This window comes from Cebus imitator, unplaced genomic scaffold, assembly GCF_001604975.1.
Source record: "Cebus imitator isolate Cc_AM_T3 unplaced genomic scaffold, Cebus_imitator-1.0 Scaffold281, whole genome shotgun sequence".
Classification (NCBI taxonomy): Eukaryota; Metazoa; Chordata; class Mammalia; order Primates; family Cebidae; genus Cebus; species Cebus imitator.
In genome coordinates, this window is record NW_016107596.1 from 1,623,524 (window position 1) to 1,642,827 (window position 19,304).

The 19,304-nt window shown below is 41.5% G+C and overlaps 1 protein-coding gene across 2 annotated transcripts in view; it reads right to left on the reverse strand.

The window, feature by feature from the left end:
- The window catches only part of HRH1 (histamine receptor H1), a 96,328-nt gene that overhangs the window by 7,173 nt on the left and 69,851 nt on the right, over positions 1-19,304 (reverse strand). The window lies entirely within an intron of this gene.

Genomic DNA, 19,304 nt, shown 5'->3' on the forward strand with positions numbered 1-19,304 from the left:
TCAGAAGACCCTCTTGGACAAGGAATGTTAAAGCTCCAGTTTGTCACCAATAGCTGACCAGACATTACTAAGAAATTACAGAACAAATGTTTCAAATGGGGAAAACCAGGTCACTTTAAAAGACAATGTCCCCAGTGGGAGAAGGAAGAATGGCTTTTGAAGAAGACTAGGGCAGTCAGGAGCTCTATCTTTTTATCTAGAGTCCCACAAAGAGTCCTTAATACATTTAGAAGTGGGACCTAAACCTGAGCTTATTACCTTTTTAATTGATTCCAGAGCAGTTTGCTCCTCAGTTTGTTTTCTTCCATCTAGTGTAACGTGTTCCCCAGAAGAACTTTTTATCTTAGAGGTAAAAGGAGAAGGATTTAAAGCAAAAATCTTAGAGTAGACAGAAGTGAAATATAAAAACCAATCAGCTAGTATCAAATTTGTTAATTCCAGAAGCAGGGACAAATCTATTAGGAAGAGATTTAATGTTAAAATTAGGCGTAGGTCCCCAAATCAACCATGGAAAATTCCTCCCCTCCCTAAACTTGCTCACCACTGCAGACAAAGAACACATTCATCCCAAGGTATGGTCAAAAGACGTGAACTGAGGAAAGTTACAGATTCTGCCATTCATGTTAAATTAAAAACCCCTGGGGAAGTAGTAAAGCGAAAGCAATATCCTATTCCTTTAGAAGCCAGGGTAAATTTAAGACCACGTATAATTAAAAGTCTTCTTTGTGATGGGCTTCTTGAACCCTGCGTGTCACCCTATAACACTCCAATATCGTTTGTAAAGAAGCCAGATGGGTCATACCGGTTAGCGCAAGACCTTAGAGCTATTAAACAGGTGCTCCAAACTCCACACCCTGTTATTCCCAATCCTTATACTATTATCAGTAGGATCCCATACATCCACCAGTGGTTCACAATACCAGATTTAAACGATGCCTTCTGGGCTTGTCTGTTAGCAGAGGACAACTGGGACCTATTTGCCTTTGAGTGGGAAGACCCTCACTGTGGTTGAAAACAGCAATACCAATAAACAGTCTTATCCCAAGGATTTATGGAGTCTCCAAATGTATTTGGTCAAATGTTAGAACAAGTCCTAGAGAAACTTTCCCTGCCCTCGTGCATATGCCTCCTCCAGTACATGGATGATCTTCTAATTTCAGGAGACAATAGAGAAGGAGTAGCAGTCTTCTCACCCCATGTCTTAAATTTTCTATGGGATGAAGGGTTAAGAGTCTTGAAAAACAAACTCCAATTTGTAGAACCCAAAGTAAACATACTTAGGGCATTTAATTAGCAAAGGTCAACAGAAAGTTGGGCTTGAATGGATTGAAGGAGGATTAGTTGGATACCGTCTTCTATGGATAGACTCTTATGCCCTAGAAACAAAACCCTTATACAAAAGCTCACACAAGACGAGCCCGAACCCCTCATTTGGCAATTACCAGAAATCCAACAGATGGAAAGGTTAAAACATCTATTAGTAACTGCTCCTGTCCTAGCTTTACCCTCCTTAAGCATCCATTTCATCTTTTTGTCAATGTAAACAAGGGCATAGCCTTAGGAATACTTACCCAAAAGCATGAAGGCCACTGGCAACTCATAGCCTTCCTATAAAAATTCTTGACCCAGTAACCCGAGGATGGCCCGAATGCATTAAATCTGTAGTGGCAGCTGCCTTGCTAACAGAAGAAAGCAGAAAAATAACTTTTGGAGGAAACCTCATTGTGAGCACACCTCACCAGGTCAGGTCTGAACCATCCTAAGTCGGAAGGTAGAAACGTGGCTTACTGACTCAAGAATTTTAAAATAAAAATTTTAAATATCTTGTTATATCTAAAAGATAGCTTCGTATTTTCTATTTTCTTGATTATCTAACAAGAAAAAGATGATTTAACCCTAACCACTGATGATTCACTTAACCCTGCTGCCTTCTTAACAGGAAATCCCCAGAAGAACTTGGGCATAGATGTTTAGATAAACTCCCTCTCAAACCAGAAGACATCTTTTTGTAGATGGTTATTCTTAAGTAATAAAAGGGAAAAGGCATAACAGGTACTCTATAATAGACGGAGACACCCTACCTAATGACTGGTCTGTGCAAGCATGTGAGTTGTTTGCACTAAATCAAGCCTTAAAATTTCTGCACAACCAGGAAGGAACTATTTATACTCACTCCAAGTATACCTTTGGAGTAGTCCACACCTTTGGGAAGATTTGGGCAGAGCGAGGCCTCACTAACAGTAAAGGCCAAAACTTAGTCCATAGAGACTTGATAATCCAGGTACTAGAGAACTTACAGCTGCCAGAAGAGACAGCAGTTGTTCACGTTCCAGCTCATTAGAAGAATCTTTCCTTCGAGTGCCAAGGGAATAATCTAGCTGCCCAAGTAGCCAAAAAAGCTGCCTCTTCTCAAGTAGCACCCATTTTCCACCTAGCCCCTTGTCTTCCCCTCCAGCTGCAGTCTCTATCTTCTCCCCTAGAGAGCAAGAAAAGTTTAAAGAAATAGGAGCCAAAGAAAGCCACCAGGGAAAATGGGTACTACCAGACGAGAGAGAAATGCTGTCTAAGCCCCTCATACAAGAGATATTGTCACAGCTACATCAAGGAACTCACTGGGGCTCCCCACGCTAGGTGTGATGCAGTCCTTAGAGTTTATGGAGGCATAGGAATTTGTACCCTTGCTAGACAAGTTGCAGATAGCTGCATAGTGTGCAGAAAAACCAACAAACAAACCCTAAAGAAAATGGGAATACCACGATGTAGCATATGCCCTCATTAGGGAAAGTAGAAAGGCCTATTGCCCTGTTGAGAGTGTGAACGCTCCCTCAAAAGACATAGGCCTATACTCTTATGAGATGCTTTTCGGATTGCCTTATCTACATTCTGCTTCTGATCTTCCTACATTTGAAACAAAAGATCAGTTTCTTAGAAACTATGTATTAGGTCTATCTTCTACCCTTTCCTCCCCCAAGACTCCAGGCCTCCTAGCACAAACTCCACCCTTTGAATTCCCAGTTCATCGACACCAGCCCGGAGATCATCTCCTTGCCACAAGTTGGAAAGAAGGAGAGCTTGAACCCACTTGGGAAGGACCTTACCTAGTGCTCTCACAACTGACACAGCAGTCCAGACTGCTGAGAGAGGATGGACCCATCATATTTGAGTCAAAAAGGCGTTACCCTTCCCAAAGTCATGGACTGTTGTTCCAGGACCTACCCCCACCAAAGTAACATTCCTTCTCTTGTTTCCTCTTTCCCCCAGCTACCCCACATCTTATTATTAATATTATCAAGGCTAGCTCACCTCAAACTATCACTTTTGATGCTTGTCTTGTCATACCCCGTGGAGATCTGCAAGGTCAAAGCCAACTGTCTACTTCAGAAAAGTATCTTTGTCCTTCCTGGCTCTCCTCAGACTGGAAATCTGTTAACCAGGGTCAATTAGCCTGGGAAGATTTTAACGGATAATCCACTAATTGGGAATCTTTTCCTCATAAAGCAGAGCATCAGCATCTCTGCTGCAGTTGGTCCAAAGTTCTATGGACCACTAAAAACCAAGGATGGCCTGCCCAAATGGGTAGTCGTATATTCCTAAAACCATACATTTATTTCACTAAAGGGAGTATTCCTCCCAATTGCCAATATAACCAGTATAATTCTGTACAAATTTCCACTACTATCCCAGCTTCCCAAGGTTCTTACCCTTCCTTGATCCATTTTTATGGTATAGGAGCAGAAGTCTCAAGGACAGACCCTATAGGATATTTCAAAATGCACCTCATTGCCCCTCCACCTCCTTCACCCCCTCCTCCCTTTCCCCCTAAACCCTCCACTAACCAAATGTTTTCTCGCTTCACCCCAATGATAAAGCTAAAGTAGCCATTGCAGAAGTTAAAGATTTAAAGCAAACTCTAGCTCTTCAAACACAATGTCAAGACTCAAGTGCCTGGTTGGAGTGGATTAAATATTCTGTCTGCATGCTAAACAAAAGCAACTGTTACACCTGTGCGACTGGTAGGCCAGAAACCCAAACTGTCCCCTTCCCACTCGGATGGTCATCTGATCAATGAGGCACGAGCTGTATGGTAGCTCTCTCCCAGAACCCCACAGCCTGGGGTAATGAGTCATACAAGACTCTTTCACCGCTGTTCCCTGAAGTCAAAAGCCCTGCAGGTCAGTGCCTGAGGGCCATCCAGCCTCCAGCCCCTGAAGTTAACTTCACTTCGTCTTTCAAGGCAGGGGTAAAGTTAGCATTCCTTGGGGACCTAACAACAGGGTGTAGTGAAATGAAGCCTTTTCAAGGTAAAGGCTTACCAATCAGTCTGCCCTTGTTCATTCCTGAGCAGATGTATGGTGGTATTGCAGGGGACTCTTGCTGGGTACTCTGCCAAGTAACTGGAGTGGCACTTGCACTCTAATTCAATTGACTATCCCTTTCACCTTGGCATTTCATCAACCAAGAAAGTTGAAGACAGAATATCGTAAAAAAAGAGATACCCCTCATGGACCCTTTGATCCTCATGTTTATATAGATGCTATCAGAGTACCATGAGGGGTACCAGATGAATTCAAAGCCTGAAATCAAATAGCTGCAGGATTTGAGTCTATATTGTTCTGGTAGTCAACTGTAAACAAGAATGTAGCTTGGATAAATTATATCTATTATAATCAACAACACTTTGCTAATTTTACTAGAGATGCAATTAAAGAAATAGCTGAACAATTAGGCCCTACCAAATTTTCCCAAATGGCGTGGGAAAATAGAAGAGCCCTTGACACGATATTAGCTGAAAAAGGCAGAGTGTGTGTCATGATTGGAGCTCAATGTTGTACTTTTGTTCCTAATAACACCACCACTGATGGAACAATAACAAAAGCCTTACAAGGCCTTACCTCCTTATCAAATGAGTTAGTTAAAATTCTGGAATAGATGACCCCTTTACAAACTTCGTGGAGAAATAGCTCGGAAAATGGAAAAGAATTATGACCTCAATATTCACCTCTCTTATAATCGTTATAAGTGTGCTCATTCTTCTAGGATGCTGTATCATAATCCTATATTCATGGTTTAGTGCAAAGACTTATAATAGAAACAGCTCTCACCAAAACCTCCCTTAGTTCACCCCCACCTTATTAAGATAAACTCTTCCTTCTTGACACCCAAGAAGAACATCAGAGCCTAGATATGCTAAGGCGTTTTGAAGAGGAAGAAGTATAAAATCGAGAGGGGTAAATTATCAGAGATGTAAATTCCTGTTCAAAAAGCTTTATTTCCCTGTTCTTTGTTTCTTAAGACCAACTTCCTTGCCTTCTAGCTACCTGATCTGTAAACAACCTTCCTGCCTTTGCTGTGCCCAGACAAGTCCCGATATGCCTTCCTGCCTGGTAACGGACAGTCCCTCTTCCTTCCCACCTAATAGACCCTATTCAGTTTTAAACCTTAGCCAATCAAGTTAGCTTAGACGGTGATGTCCAACCCCAACCAATGTGGAAAGGACACAGAAGTGCCAGGAACTGCATTAGGGATAAAAACCCCTGCTCTGCCCTGCTCAGTGTGTTCTTGAGATCATGACTGGCGCTAGCTGCACCCTTCAGCAGAAGTGAATTTGCCTTGCTGAGGAATTTTCTGCCTATGTGCTGGTTTTCTTTGCAGTATTGGCACTTGTTTCTAATATCTACCTATGACCTGGAAGCTTCCTCCCCACTTCGAGTTGTCCTGCCTTTCCCAGACCAAACAAATGTTCATCTTGCATACGTTGATTGATGTCTCATGTCTCCCTAGAATGTATAAAACCGAACTGTGCTCTGGCCACCTTGGGCACATTGTCAGGACCTCCTGTTGCTGTGTCATGGGCGTGTGTCCTCAACCTTGGCAAAATAAACTTTCTAAATTAACTGAGACCTGTTTCAGGTTTTGGGGGTTCATAAGGCTAAGGCAGTATTGTCTCAGGGATTTTCATATTTTATTGTTTTGTTTGGAAGGAAGCAGGAAGTCATTCCCCTAAACACTTCCCCAGCTTGGCATTCTCGAGGTGGCTCTGAGCTCTCTGGCTTCCGGGGATGTCTCCTTTCTCTTTTTTCCTCATTGTCTGGCACATAAAGGGGAGAGAAACAATTTTCTATTTTATTTTTTAATTTTAATTTTATTTGAGATGGAGTTTTGCTCTCATTGCCCAAGCTGGAGTGCAATGATGCAATCTCAACTCACTGCAACCTCCGCCTCCTGGGTTCAAGCAATTCTCCCGCCTCAGGCTCCCAAGTAGCTGGGATTACAGGCATGAACCACCACCCCTGGATAATTTTGTATTTTTAGTAGGGACGGGTTTCACCATGTTGGTTAGGCTGGTCTCAAACTCCTGACCTCAGTGATCCAAAATGCAGGAGTTACAGGTGTGAGCCACCGCACCCGTCTGAAAAACCATTTTTAAAAAATTGTGAGGCCGGGCGTGGTGTTGCATGGTTGTCATGAATCCAAGGTGCATGTTCTTCAGTTAGATCAGTGGTTCTATCCCCTAGGGGACACCTGACAGTATCCATGCCATTGCAGTGAGCCAATATCATGCCACTGCATTTCAGACTGGCAACAGAGTGAGGCTTCATCTCAAAAAAATTGTGAATACACTATTTATCATCTAACAATCATATTTGACAGAAAATGATTCAAGCAATCCTCCTACCACGGTCTCCTGAGTAGCTGAAAGGGACCGTAGGCACACACCACCACACCTGGCTAATTTTTTGTATTTTCTGTCAAGAGAGGGTCTCACTGTGTTACCCAGGCTGGTCTCTAACTCCTGAGCTCAAGCCGTCTCCCCACCTTGGCCTCCCAAAGTGCTGGGATTACAGGTGTGTAAGTCACCACCATCTCCAGCCATGATTTGTTTTTATTAAAAAATCTATATTTTTCCTTTTTGTTTAAAGAAAGATAAGGTATGATTGAATCGACATTACTGAACTAAAAATTAGTGTAGCATATTAAACATTCAAGGGTGAAATCTACCAATCCCTAAGAGTGTACAAGCAAATCATCATTTTTGAATTAAGGCAATGACTACATTCTGAAACCATTAGGTGGGGAAGGGCTTTGACTAGAGTGATTATAGTCTAATCCCATCAGGCCCATGTTGCAGCAAACAACCCAGTCAGCGTTCCTTGCATATCCTGCCGCACCAACAGGGGCAGCTGAAACAGTAAGAAGCCGAGTGCCAGGGCTGGTGCTTCTCACACATCAGTTACTAAATGCCCACAAGCCCAAGAGGAATGAATATCTGGTGATCCCCAAGGTGGAGAGGAGGAAATGGACAGCTCAAGCCCAAGGGGTGAAGCAACTTACTCAGGGTCACATAGCTGGGAAGTGGTTGCTGAAGTTAAGGTATGAACCTAGGTCTATCTAATTCAGGGCTTCTATCTTTTTTTTTTTTAGACAAAGTCTCTCTCTGTCACCCAGGCTGGAGTGCAGTGGCATGATCTTGGCTCACTGCAACATCTGCCTCCCAGGTTCAAGTGATTCCCCTCCCTCAGCCTCCTGAGTACCTTGGACTATAGGTGTGCACCACCATACTCAGCTAATTTTTGTATTTTTAGTAGAGGGGTTTTGCTCTGTTAGTCAGGCTAGTCTCAAACTCCAGACCTCAAGTGATTCGCCTGCCTCATTCTCCCAAAGTGCTGGGATTACAGGCATGAGCCACCATGCCTGGCCCTAACTGAGGGTTTCTTAACCTTGGTCTTAGCATTGACATTTGAGCTGCATGACTCTTCATTGTGGGGGGCTGTCCTGTGTACTGGGTGACGACATTTAGCATCATCCTAGCCTCCACTCACTTGATGCCAGTAGCTGTGAGCTCCCAGTCATGACAACTCAAAATTGGGAGGCCCAGGTGGGTGGATCACCTGAGGTCAGGGGTTTGAGACCAGCCTGGCCAACATGGGGAAACCACGTCTCTACTAAAAATACAAAAATTAGCTAGGCGTGGTGGCACACACCTGTAGTCCCAACTGCTCAGGAGGCTGAGGCAGGAGAATCTCTTGAACCCAGGAGGCAGAGGTTGCAGTGAGCTGAGATCATGCTACTGCATTCCAGCCTGGGAAACAGAGTAAGGCTCCATCTCAGAGAGAGAGAGAGAGAGAGAGAGAGAGAGAGAGAGAGACCCAAAGAGGTATAGAGCAGCAGAAGCCACGGAAGATGAAGTAAGTGCTGAACTAAGTGCAGAAAGTATAGGCATAATTTGTATAAGGAAGTTCAGACCTACAGAAGTTTGAGGTAAGATTTATCCCATTGATGAATATTGCTCCATCATACTTTTTGGTCCACTTTTCTACTTTTCCCTGGACACTTTATAGTTAGAAATTTCTCTCATGGTAATTTAAAATGTAAATAAAGATTTATGCACAAAAATGCTTACTGCAACATTATTTTTGATAGGAAATAAAGGGAAATGAGCTGGCATTTGGGAACTAAATGTATCTGAGGTAGCTACAGAATAGAATATCATGGGGTCATTATAATCATTATGGAGCACCAGAAATGAGAAGGGAAAATGCTCATGATGGAATTAAATTTATAAAAGACGTGGTTTGTTTGCACAGGACAACGTCAATTCTGTTAACCAACAGGCTTCTATCCAGGGTGAATCTCTGTTATGTTACATCAACCATGGTTTTCTCTGGGTACTGGATGATATTTATTATCTTTGGTATTTCCCAGGATTTCAACAATGAGATTGTCTTCATTTTATAATAGGGAAAATGAGAGCTAACTGCATTCATTTTGGAAAAAAAATAATAAAATAGATTCCTTTAATAAAAAAAATAAAAATAAAGAAATGTTTTCCACATGCTTAGCACAACTTCTATTTTCTCCAGTACAAAGTGAGAGTTTGGGATTCCTTTCTTGATTTATTCTAAACTGATTCACCTGCTACTCCCCAGTGCAAACTGCTCTATCCTCTCCCTCATTTGTATGGCTGGTTATTCTAGTCAAGTAAGTCAGAACACTTCTTTGATCTAATTCTGAGAAAGAGGCACCAGGCACGAGGGTGCTCCAGTACTGCATAGTCTCATTAAGACTGGCTAGGTCATAATTTCCATGAAACACCCAGGATTATCTATGTTACTGGTTGTGATGAAGACTGCAAATAGCAAAATTCCATTATGAGCTCAGTGTTGCAGGAACCTGACTGACTCAGAATCTAGGGGAGTTCTGGCTTCAGCCTCTGGGTAAGGTGCAAGAAGCAGATGAACTTGTGGGCAGGCAGTGGCCCCAGTGGCTTTTCCAGGGGTGGAGGTACATATGTAAAGAGTCTACAGAGTCAGAGAAGAAAAGCTACTAACAGAGGACTGTGTGTAGAGCAAGAGGGAGTGGTAGGGACTGGGGCAACCTGGAGAGCCTGTTCTCTGCTTTAAGAGTGCAGCTGCCACTCACATGCCACCAACTGCTGCAGACTCAGATCTGCCTGCTTTTAAAAGGAAACAAAATCTGGAGTTTTTACATGAAATTTTTAAGTTTTTAAATGCTGTCAATTATTCAATTGTTTCATTTGTCTTCTTGAACACTACCCAGGGTAAACAAAACAAATCTGGGGGATTCAACCTGTGAGCCCCCAGGTAGGAACCTGAAACTGGTTCGTAGGGGATGCAGAATGCTGAATATGAGATAATGACCCAGGAGTGAACACCTTTTGGGGTATTTGCCCAGCTCAAGTCAAGCTTCCTCTCTGAGAACCATCATCTCACCTAGGGTGGGCTCTGGCAGCCATAGCCATGCCACATAACCCTGATCCCTGGGCACATGTGATTGAACCGGAAGTTGTCCCCTGACTCAGAACAGACCAGTTATCCCAGTTCTCTCTTCTGGAACACTGGAATTGGAGTTGTCCCATAAAGACAGTCTGTTGGTCTCATCTACTAAAGTGATAGGTAAGTAGGGGGTGGGGGGCTGCCACTGGGGGCAAGAGGGGGAGGGTTGTTCACCTCTGGGAATGCTGAAATAAAGGAGGGCATAGAAGAAGGCAGCAGACACAATGCAATAATTTGTATGCTGGAACAACAGAGATCTACCTGCAGAAGGATGAATTTAGGCCTTTCCCTCATATCATACTCAAAAATTAACTCATAATTAATGATAGTCCTAAGTGTAAGAGCTAAATCTTTGTGACCTTGAGTTAGGCAAAGATTTCTTAGATATGACACCAAAGGCACAAGGAATTCTTAAAAACTGCTAAATTGGACTTCATTAAGATGAGAAACTTTTGGGTTTCAAGAGGTACCACTAAGAAAATGAAAAGCTACAGAATGGAAGAAAATATTTATAGGTCATATATCTGATACATCATATATCTGATGTGTCCAAAATATATAAATAACTCTTTCAACTCAGATCATGAGAAGATAAATAACCCAATTTATAAATGGTCAAAGGATTTGTACAGACATTTCACCAAACAAGACACAGGAATGGCTCAAAAGCACATGAAAAGATGTTCAACATCATTAGTTATTAGGAAAATAAAAATAAAAACCACAGTGAGATAGCACTTCACATCTACTAGGATGACTATAACTTAAAAAGAAGGACAATAACAAGTGCTGGTGAAGATGTGGAGAAATAAGAATTCTCAAAGTTCTTATTTTCCACATGCACCAGGCCCTGTTTAGAACTGGCAGCATTTAATTCTCACCTGGCATATTAAATACACACAGGATAAAAGTACCAAATCTGATTCCCCAACAATTTATTGGCCCTTGAAAGCTCAAGACTGAAGCTTGGCTTATAAATTTCTTTGGAAGGGTTCATAACTTTCCTACCCAACCAGTTACCTGATCTGTCTGTGCCCCACCCAGTCAGCTAACCTGTCGGCGCCTCGCCCAATCAGCTGATCTGCCTGCCCCCAATCAGTCAGCTGTCTGTTTGGTAGAAATGTAAAATGGTGCCGCTACTGTAAAAAGCAGTCTGACAGTTCTCCAAATGGTTAAACATAGTTACCATATGACCTGTTTCCACACCTAGATATAAACCCAAGATAACCGATAGCGTGACCACAGAAAAACTTACATGCAGATATTTATAGCATTATTCATAACAGCCAAAAAGTGGAAAAAACCCAAATGTTCATCAACTTGTGAATGGATAATCAAAATGTGGTCTATTTGTCAATAAAAAGGAACAAAATACTGTTCCAAGTGACAACATGAATGAACTCATTCTAGGTGAAGCCTCATGCTAGGTGAATGAAGCCAGAGGCAAAAGGCAACACACTGAATGATTCAATTTATATGAAATGTCCAAAACAGGCAAACTTATAGAGACAGAGAATAGATTAGTGGTTGCTTGATAGTGGAGGGGGAACAGGAAGGGATCTTTTGGAAAAGACAGAAATGTTCTAAAATTGGATTCTAATGATGATTATACAACTCTGTAAATTTACTAACAATAACTGGAGTTGTATGATTCACTTAGAATGGGTGAATTTTATGATACATAAATTACACCTCAATCAAGTTTTTAAAAAATATTTTCAGTGGACTAAGAAAGAGGCTGCTTTGGGTTCCAGATCTCTCTGTTTTAAAAATCTATTTCATTACGCCAGATTCTGGGAAACAGAATCAATTATGAGATTCTCAGCATCATTTAAATGAAAATAAACTAGTTGCTTAGCAGAACTGCTTTAGTCAGAACCAAGATTTAGATTAAACAGATCTCATGATTTCTTGTAAAAGGGGCAGGGAGATGTTATGGGTAATTTCTAACTTAGTCATCAGAAGTGGAAGGAGAGAAATGACTGAGCTACATCAAACCCTTACCTCCTGTGCGTCTGTGATCTTCTCTCATTTTATACTTTGCTTTAAGAGATTGAACTTGCTTGATTGTTTGTCTATTCCCTACAGCCCTGGTGTGACAGGCTTGGATTATTAAAGCTCAGTGAAAGAAAGGGAAGCTGAAGGATATTATCATGAAATGGCAAAAAAGCAGCATTAAAAGCCCAGCTCAGTTATCTCTTAACTTCTGACCTCAAAAAGCAATGAAGAAAAAGAAAAGTAATATTTTCTGGATTGCATCAGGCTGGGAGATTTTCCATATTGCATCATTTAATCCTCATCTTGCTGGTGACCTCATGAAAATAATTCTGCCCCAACCCCCCATTTTAATGATGTGGAAACAGAGGCTTCTGGCGTTTACAGGGCTTGGTGCCTGCACTAAGAGATTCCAGAGTGACTGAAGAGCAAGTTTCACTTAAAGGTCCAAGTGGCACCCATCTATGATAAGATCTTTGAGTAAACTTCACATACTCTCCCCGCCCCATCCTCTTTTTCATTGTGAAGAGAGGGATATAAATAAACACTTTAAATAAAGATTCAGGGAAATGAAAACACGGACATCCTTGCTAACGGGAGAAGAGGACACAATGCATACGCCATCATCCTTTTCACTGTGAAGTGAGGAAAATAAATAAATGCTTTAAATAAAGATTCCAGGGAATTGGAAAATATGGACATCTGTGCCAACATGAGACAAGGACACGGTGATCACACCACCAAGCCCAGCACATACACAAGTATCATTTCAGGACGTGATGAATAATGTTTTCATTTTGTTCTGAATCCTTAGAGATTAAAAACTCTAAGGAAGACCAGAGTTATTTGGGCTGTTCTCTTCTTGAGGCACAAGAAAGTGATTGATGATATTGAACTAAATGGAAGAGCTGGCAGGAGAAAAAGAAGAGGGAGATGCAGTATTTATAAGAGAGAGCTCATAGGTAATGAGGAGTTCTTGTGACTTTCGTCTTTCAGTCAAGTGACTTGATCAGGGACACCTGCCTGCACCTGCCACCTCATCCCACACCTGGGGCTCTTTAGCACCACCCGCTGGTCGAGCCCTCTTGCTGGTTCTGGGGCCAGGGTATTTATATATAGGGGTTATTTACATATTTATATATAGGAGTTATTTATATATAGGGTCATAGATGAGTGTGAGTCAACCTAGCTCCTAGTTCTATTCTGATATTCATAGATTAATCATTTATTCATTCATATATCCATTCATTCTCCTTTCCTTTCATCAAACCATCCACAAAATCTTCACTGATGAATATTCTTGCCAGGTACAGATATTGTGATAGCCGAGGGATGAACACAGTTCCTATTCTCATGGAGATGCCAGCCTATACCAGTAGTTCTCAACTCTGGCTGCCTGAGAGCTTTGTTTTTGTTTTTTTGAGATGGAGCCTCATTCTGTTGCCCAGACTGGATTGCAATGGCATGATCTCAGCCCACTGCAACTTCCACCTCCCAAGTTCAAGCGGTTCTCCTGCCTCAGTCTCCCCGGTTGCTGGGATAACAGGCACCTGCCACCACGTCTGGTTGATTTTTATGTTTTTAGTAGAGACAGGGTTTCACTGTGTTGGCCAGGCTGGTCTGAAACTGCTGACATCAAATGGTTTGGCCACCTCGGCCTCCTAAAGTGCTGGGATTACAGGTGTGAGCCATTGTGCCTGGCCAAGAGCTTTTAAAACATAGTGAGATGTCTTCTTTCAGGAAGATTGGGTAGAGGTACTTTTCTCTATTCTTCTGCTAAGTACAACTAAAACTCTGGTTGCTATATTTAAAGCAAACACAAGAAGACTGTAACAGGTGGGGAGGCAAAAGCAAAGCAGTGAGGAACATTGGGACCCAATGAGTGACACTGTGACGAATTCCTAGGGATTTTGTTCGGCCACATAGATCAGAGACTTTGAGCTGAAGAAGCTGGCAGCTCAGAAATGCCAATCGGCACAGGCAAAACAAAAGCCTGCTGTGTCTCACCAAAGGATTGGGAAAGGGGCTGCTTAGCAATAGAACACTTTTAGACAACACCTGCTCTATTTCAGCCAAACACCATAGAAAAATACTGTGTCCTGGTCCTGTCCTAGCCAGATGAGGCTAAATGGGGAGGGGAGCCAAGACTTCCACCCTTGTCGAGCTCTAATGAAGTGACTCAACTCCCCTTGCTGGGGTGGTGTTCCTGCAATTCCTAGCAGGGAGCTGGGACTTGCATCCTATCAGATGGTGACAAGCCCTGCACCTACCCCCCCGGTGTCAGTAGGGGTGTGCATGGGGAGCAGTGAGGAAGCACTCTCATCCCTCCCTCCCAGCTGGGGACTTATCTGCAGAGGCCTAGTGGGGAGATGGAGCTCCCACATCTGCTCAGCAATAATGAGGAATCGACACCCTTCAGGTGTCAAGAGAAGCGAAGTGGGGAGCCAGGACATCTAATCCCACCTGGAAGTAATGAGGCAGCACACTCTCCCCTTGTGTCCTCCAGCTTCCCCTGCTATGGCAGTGTCAGTCAAAACCAGATAAAACAGGAGATTTAAATTTGATCCTAGGTGTTATAACACCTAAAATGTCCATATTTCAATTGAAAATCACTTTTCACATCAAAAAATGAGAAAGGTTTTCAAATAGGATTTTTAAAAAGCAATCATACTTTGGAAGACTGAGGCAGGAGGATAACTTCAGCCCAGGAATTTGAGACCAGCCTGGGCAACATAGCAAGACCCCATCTATAAAATTTATTTTTAAAAAATTAACCAGGCATGGTGGTGTGCACCTGTAGTCCCAGCTACTTGGAATGCTGAGGCAGGAGGATTGCTTAAACCAGGAGTTTGAGGCTGCAGTGATCTATGATTGTGCCACTCTACTCCAGCCTGGGCAACAGAGCAAGACCTTGTCTTAAAAAAAATAAAATAAAATAAAAATAAGGATAAATTTAAAAATGAATAAAGGAATTAATAGATACCAAGATGACAGAAGTGTTAGAATTGCCTGATAAAACATTTAAAGTAATCATCATAAAAATGCTTCAACATGCAAATGTGAACATACTTGAGGCAAATGAAAAAAATAAAAAGTCTCAGCATATAAAGAAGAACCAATGGGAATTTAGGATGGAAATAATAATAGAAATAAGAACCCAATGGAGGGGCTCAAAAGAAAGATGGCAGGAACAGAGGAAAGAATCAGTGAGCTGGACGATACAACAACAGAAATTCCCAAATCTGAACATCAGAGGGAAAACAGACTAAATAAATAAATGAATAAATAAATAAACAAAGAGAACCCCAGGGTCCTGTGGGACTATAACAAAAGATCTAACATTCATATAATCATAGTCCCAGAAGGAGATGAGAAGGATTGTGGCAATGATAATGTGCTTTGAGAAATAATGGCTGAAAACTTCACAAATTTGGCAACAGACCTAAACCTACAGAATCAAGAAGCTATTTATCAAACAGGATAAGCCCCTAAATATACATCAAAACACATAATAATTAAACTCCTGAAAATGAAAGACAAAAAAATCTTGACAGTACCAGAGAAAAAACCCTACCATGAGAATGATAGCAGACTTCTCATAGAAAACAGAGACAAGAAGAAAATGGTATTATATTTTCCAGATGCTGAAAGAAAAGAACTGTCAGCCCAGACTGTTACACTCAGTGAAAATATCTACATGGAATAAAGGGAAATCAATACATTCTCAGACGAACTTATACAGAACTGTGTGCGGAAAGCTACAACATGCTGATGAAATAAATCAAAGATGTAAATAAATGGAGGGTGTTTATGGATCGGAAGTCTCAACAGAGTAAATATGTCAATTCTTCCCAAATTAATGTACAGATTTACTGCAATTTTATCAAAATATCAGCAAGACATATAGACAAGACTCTTCTAAAATTTATACGGAAAGGTGAAGAAACTAGAATAACTCAAATAATTTTGAGAAAAAAGAGAATAAAATGGGGGAAATCAACCTACCCAATTTAAAAACTACTATATATTAATAGCTACAGTAATCAAGACTGTGGTATTGGTGGAGGAATAAACACATAAATCAATAGAATAGAACAGAGAGCCAAGAAATAGAAACAGAACCACACAAATATTCTCAAGTGATTTTTGACAAAGGTACAAAATTAATTTAATAGAGGACAGAAAGTATTTTCAACAAATGGTACTGGCACAATGAGATGTCTCATGCAAAAAACTGAACCACAATCTAAACCTTATACCTTGTAAAAAATTAACTCAAAATGGTCCACAGACCATTACATTTAAAACGTAAACTACAAAACTTATAGAAAAACACATTAGAGGAAATCTTCAGGAACCACAGCTAAGCAAAAAGTTCTCATACTTGTGACTAAAGACATGATCTATGAAAAGAAAAAACAATGAATTGGATCCCATCAAAAGAAAAAATTTTGTTCTGTGAAAGACCCTGTTAAGAGGATAAAAAGATAAGGAGAAAATATTTGCCAGTCACATATCTAACAAAGGACTAGTATTTGGAATATATAAAGAGCTCTCAAAACTCAATAGTAAAAATCAGACAATCCAATGAGAAAATGGGCATATGACACGAGAAAACATTTTATCAAATAGATTATACAGATGGCAGCACATCTGCATGTGAAAAGATGTTCAATATTACTAGCCATCAGAGAAATGTACATCAAAACCACAGTGAGATATCACTGCACAGCCAACAGAATGGCTAAAATAAAAGACAGTGGCAACACCAAATGCTGATGAAGATTGCAGAGAAACCATATCACTTATACATTTCTGGTGGGAATGAAAATGATACAACCATTCTGGAAGAGTACGACAGTTTCTTATAATACTAAACATATAACTACCATATATTTGAGATATTGTACTCCTGGATATTTATCCCAGAGAAACTAAAACTTATTTGCCCACAAAAAAACCTGAACATGAATGTTTATAGCAGCTTTATTCGTAATAGCTCAAAGCTGAAAACAACCAGATACCCTTTGATGGGTGAATGAGCAACCAACTGTGGAATACTATGCAGCAGTAAAAAGGAATGCACTAGTGCTATTCCTATCAACTTGGATGAGTCTCCAGAGAATTATGTGAACTGAAAGAAGTCAGCCCCAAAAGGTTACTAGCTGTATGACATTATATAACATTCCTGAAGTGACACAATTACAGAAATGGAGAACAGATTAGTGGTTGCCAGGGGTAATGGGGGAGGTGAGAGGAAAGGGGATGTGGCTACAGAAGGAACTCTCCTGTACTTGATTGTCTTTATGTCAATATGTTGGCTGTGATATTTTACTAGTTTTGCAATATGCTGCCACTGGAGGAAATTGAGTAAACCATATGCAGGATTGCCTGTATTATTTCCTACAACTGAGTGTTTCTAAAAGGCTTAATGTAAGAAAACTCATACTGGCTGGGCGTGGTGGCTCATGCCTGTAATCCCAGCACTTTGGGAGGTGAGGCAGGTGGATCAGGAGGTCAAGAGATCGAGACCATCCTGGCCAACATTGTGAAACCCTGTCTCTACTAAAAATGCAAAAATTAGCTTGGCATGGTGGTACATGCCTGTAGTCCCAGCTACTTTGGGAGGCTGAGGCAGGAGAATTGGTTGAACCCGGGAGGCGGAGGTTGCAGTGAGCCATGATCGCACCACTGCACTCCAGCCTGGCAACAGAGCAAGACTCCTATCTCAAAAAAAAAAAAAAGAAAAAAAAGAAAGAAAACTCATACTTATCCCTTGGCCCCACTTCCAGACTCCCAGCCACTCTTGTTTAAAGGTCACCAGGTAATCCAGTATGCAACCAGGATTTAAAAAATCACTAGTCTAGGCCAGTGATTCCTGAATCCTAACGTGCAAATACATTTTCTGAGTCTCATTAAAATGGCTCAGGAGATCTGAGGTAGGGCCAGATATTCTGCATCTCTAACAAGCTCCCAGGTGATGCCCATGCTGTTGGCCCACCAACTTCACTTGGAGTAGCAAGAGCTTCCACACTGCGCTTACATCCAGGTTGGGTTCATAAGAATTATCAGAGCAACTGTGAAATATATGGTACACTGGGATGCAGCTTAGTGGATTCAGTAGGATCCAGTAGGTCTGGACTGGTGCCAATAACTCTGTTTTTTTAATAGCTCCTCCGGTGAATGTGCTGCCCAGCCAGCCTTGGGATCCAGCAGCAAGCTGCCTCTTGCTCCCAGATTCCTCTGTGTATGAGCTCATCTTAGCACCCAAGGCCAATAATGGAATTCAAAATTATTGTCTGCGTGCACAGTACTTTCACTGTCTTAGACCTGGGCTCAGGCCCTGGGACTTGGTCTCTCTCATCTGCCCCTGAACCTACCCAGTTGGCTTCAGCCAGTGTCACCTCCCTAGATCCGGTATCTCCTGTCCATCATTGGCCTTCTAGAGGCTAGCTGTCTACTCCATTTGTTCATCATTTGGAGGCTGCTTTGGTCCAAGCTCAAGTTTGCTCTCACCTGGGATACTGCAACAGCCCCCTAACTGGCCAGCCTGCTTCCAATCTCACCCCCTCCAGTCCCCACCCATGTCGACTGCAAGCAATCTTTCTAAATCCACATTTCTCTCCTTCAGTTGCTTATTCCCATTACAATTTTTGCTGATCGATGTCTTTCCTACACCACCATTTACTTCATATATAAGTGGATCCACTTGTTTTTTGCTTAACTTTATTTCACTACCACATATCAAAAACCAGTTATCATTTTTTTGTTACCTACAGAACTTTCCATAGGCATAAATAAGATGACAATAGAACAATGTGATTTAATTCTAGCCAGACATTGTGAGAAAGGCTCTGCTTTGTTAAAGAGTTACCTTAGCAAGAGTAAGATGGGTGTTAACGACCTACCAACACCAAATTGAGATTCTCTCGGAGGTAATCAAGGACTGAAACATACAAATAAGACTTGAAAATCAGTGTGACTCAAAATTAATTAATGGTACCTCTCTGTACCATTTAGAGTCACTTCAGGTAACACCCAAGATGTGGTAAACATTGTTTTAAATCACGTCATATATTGTTTTGCTCCTAAATGCCTTGAAGGAAAAGTTCAAACTCCTTAGGCTGTTGGTATGCCATTTCCTTCATGTTTTGACCCGCTGCACTCCAGTAAAAATGAACTCGCTGTCCCCAAACACCCCAGGTTCCTTCCGTTTTGGGGGGCTCTACACACGGTATTCCCTTTTCAGGGAAGAGGATGTATTTTGCAGACTGGCACTTCATTTATGTTTACTATTGTCTACTTATGGGTCTATTTCAGAGCCCACCTGAAACAAGGAATGAAAAGCAGAAAGCAGATGTGGAAATGTTGACCAAAAAGATGGGAAGAAAAAGGAAGGGAGGGAGGCAGAGGGAAGGAAAATATCGATGAACTTCTATTTATTCTACAAAGCCCATCTTAAATGTTCCTTCTTTTTTAAAGCTTTCCTGTATCTTTTTTTTTTTTTTTTTTTTT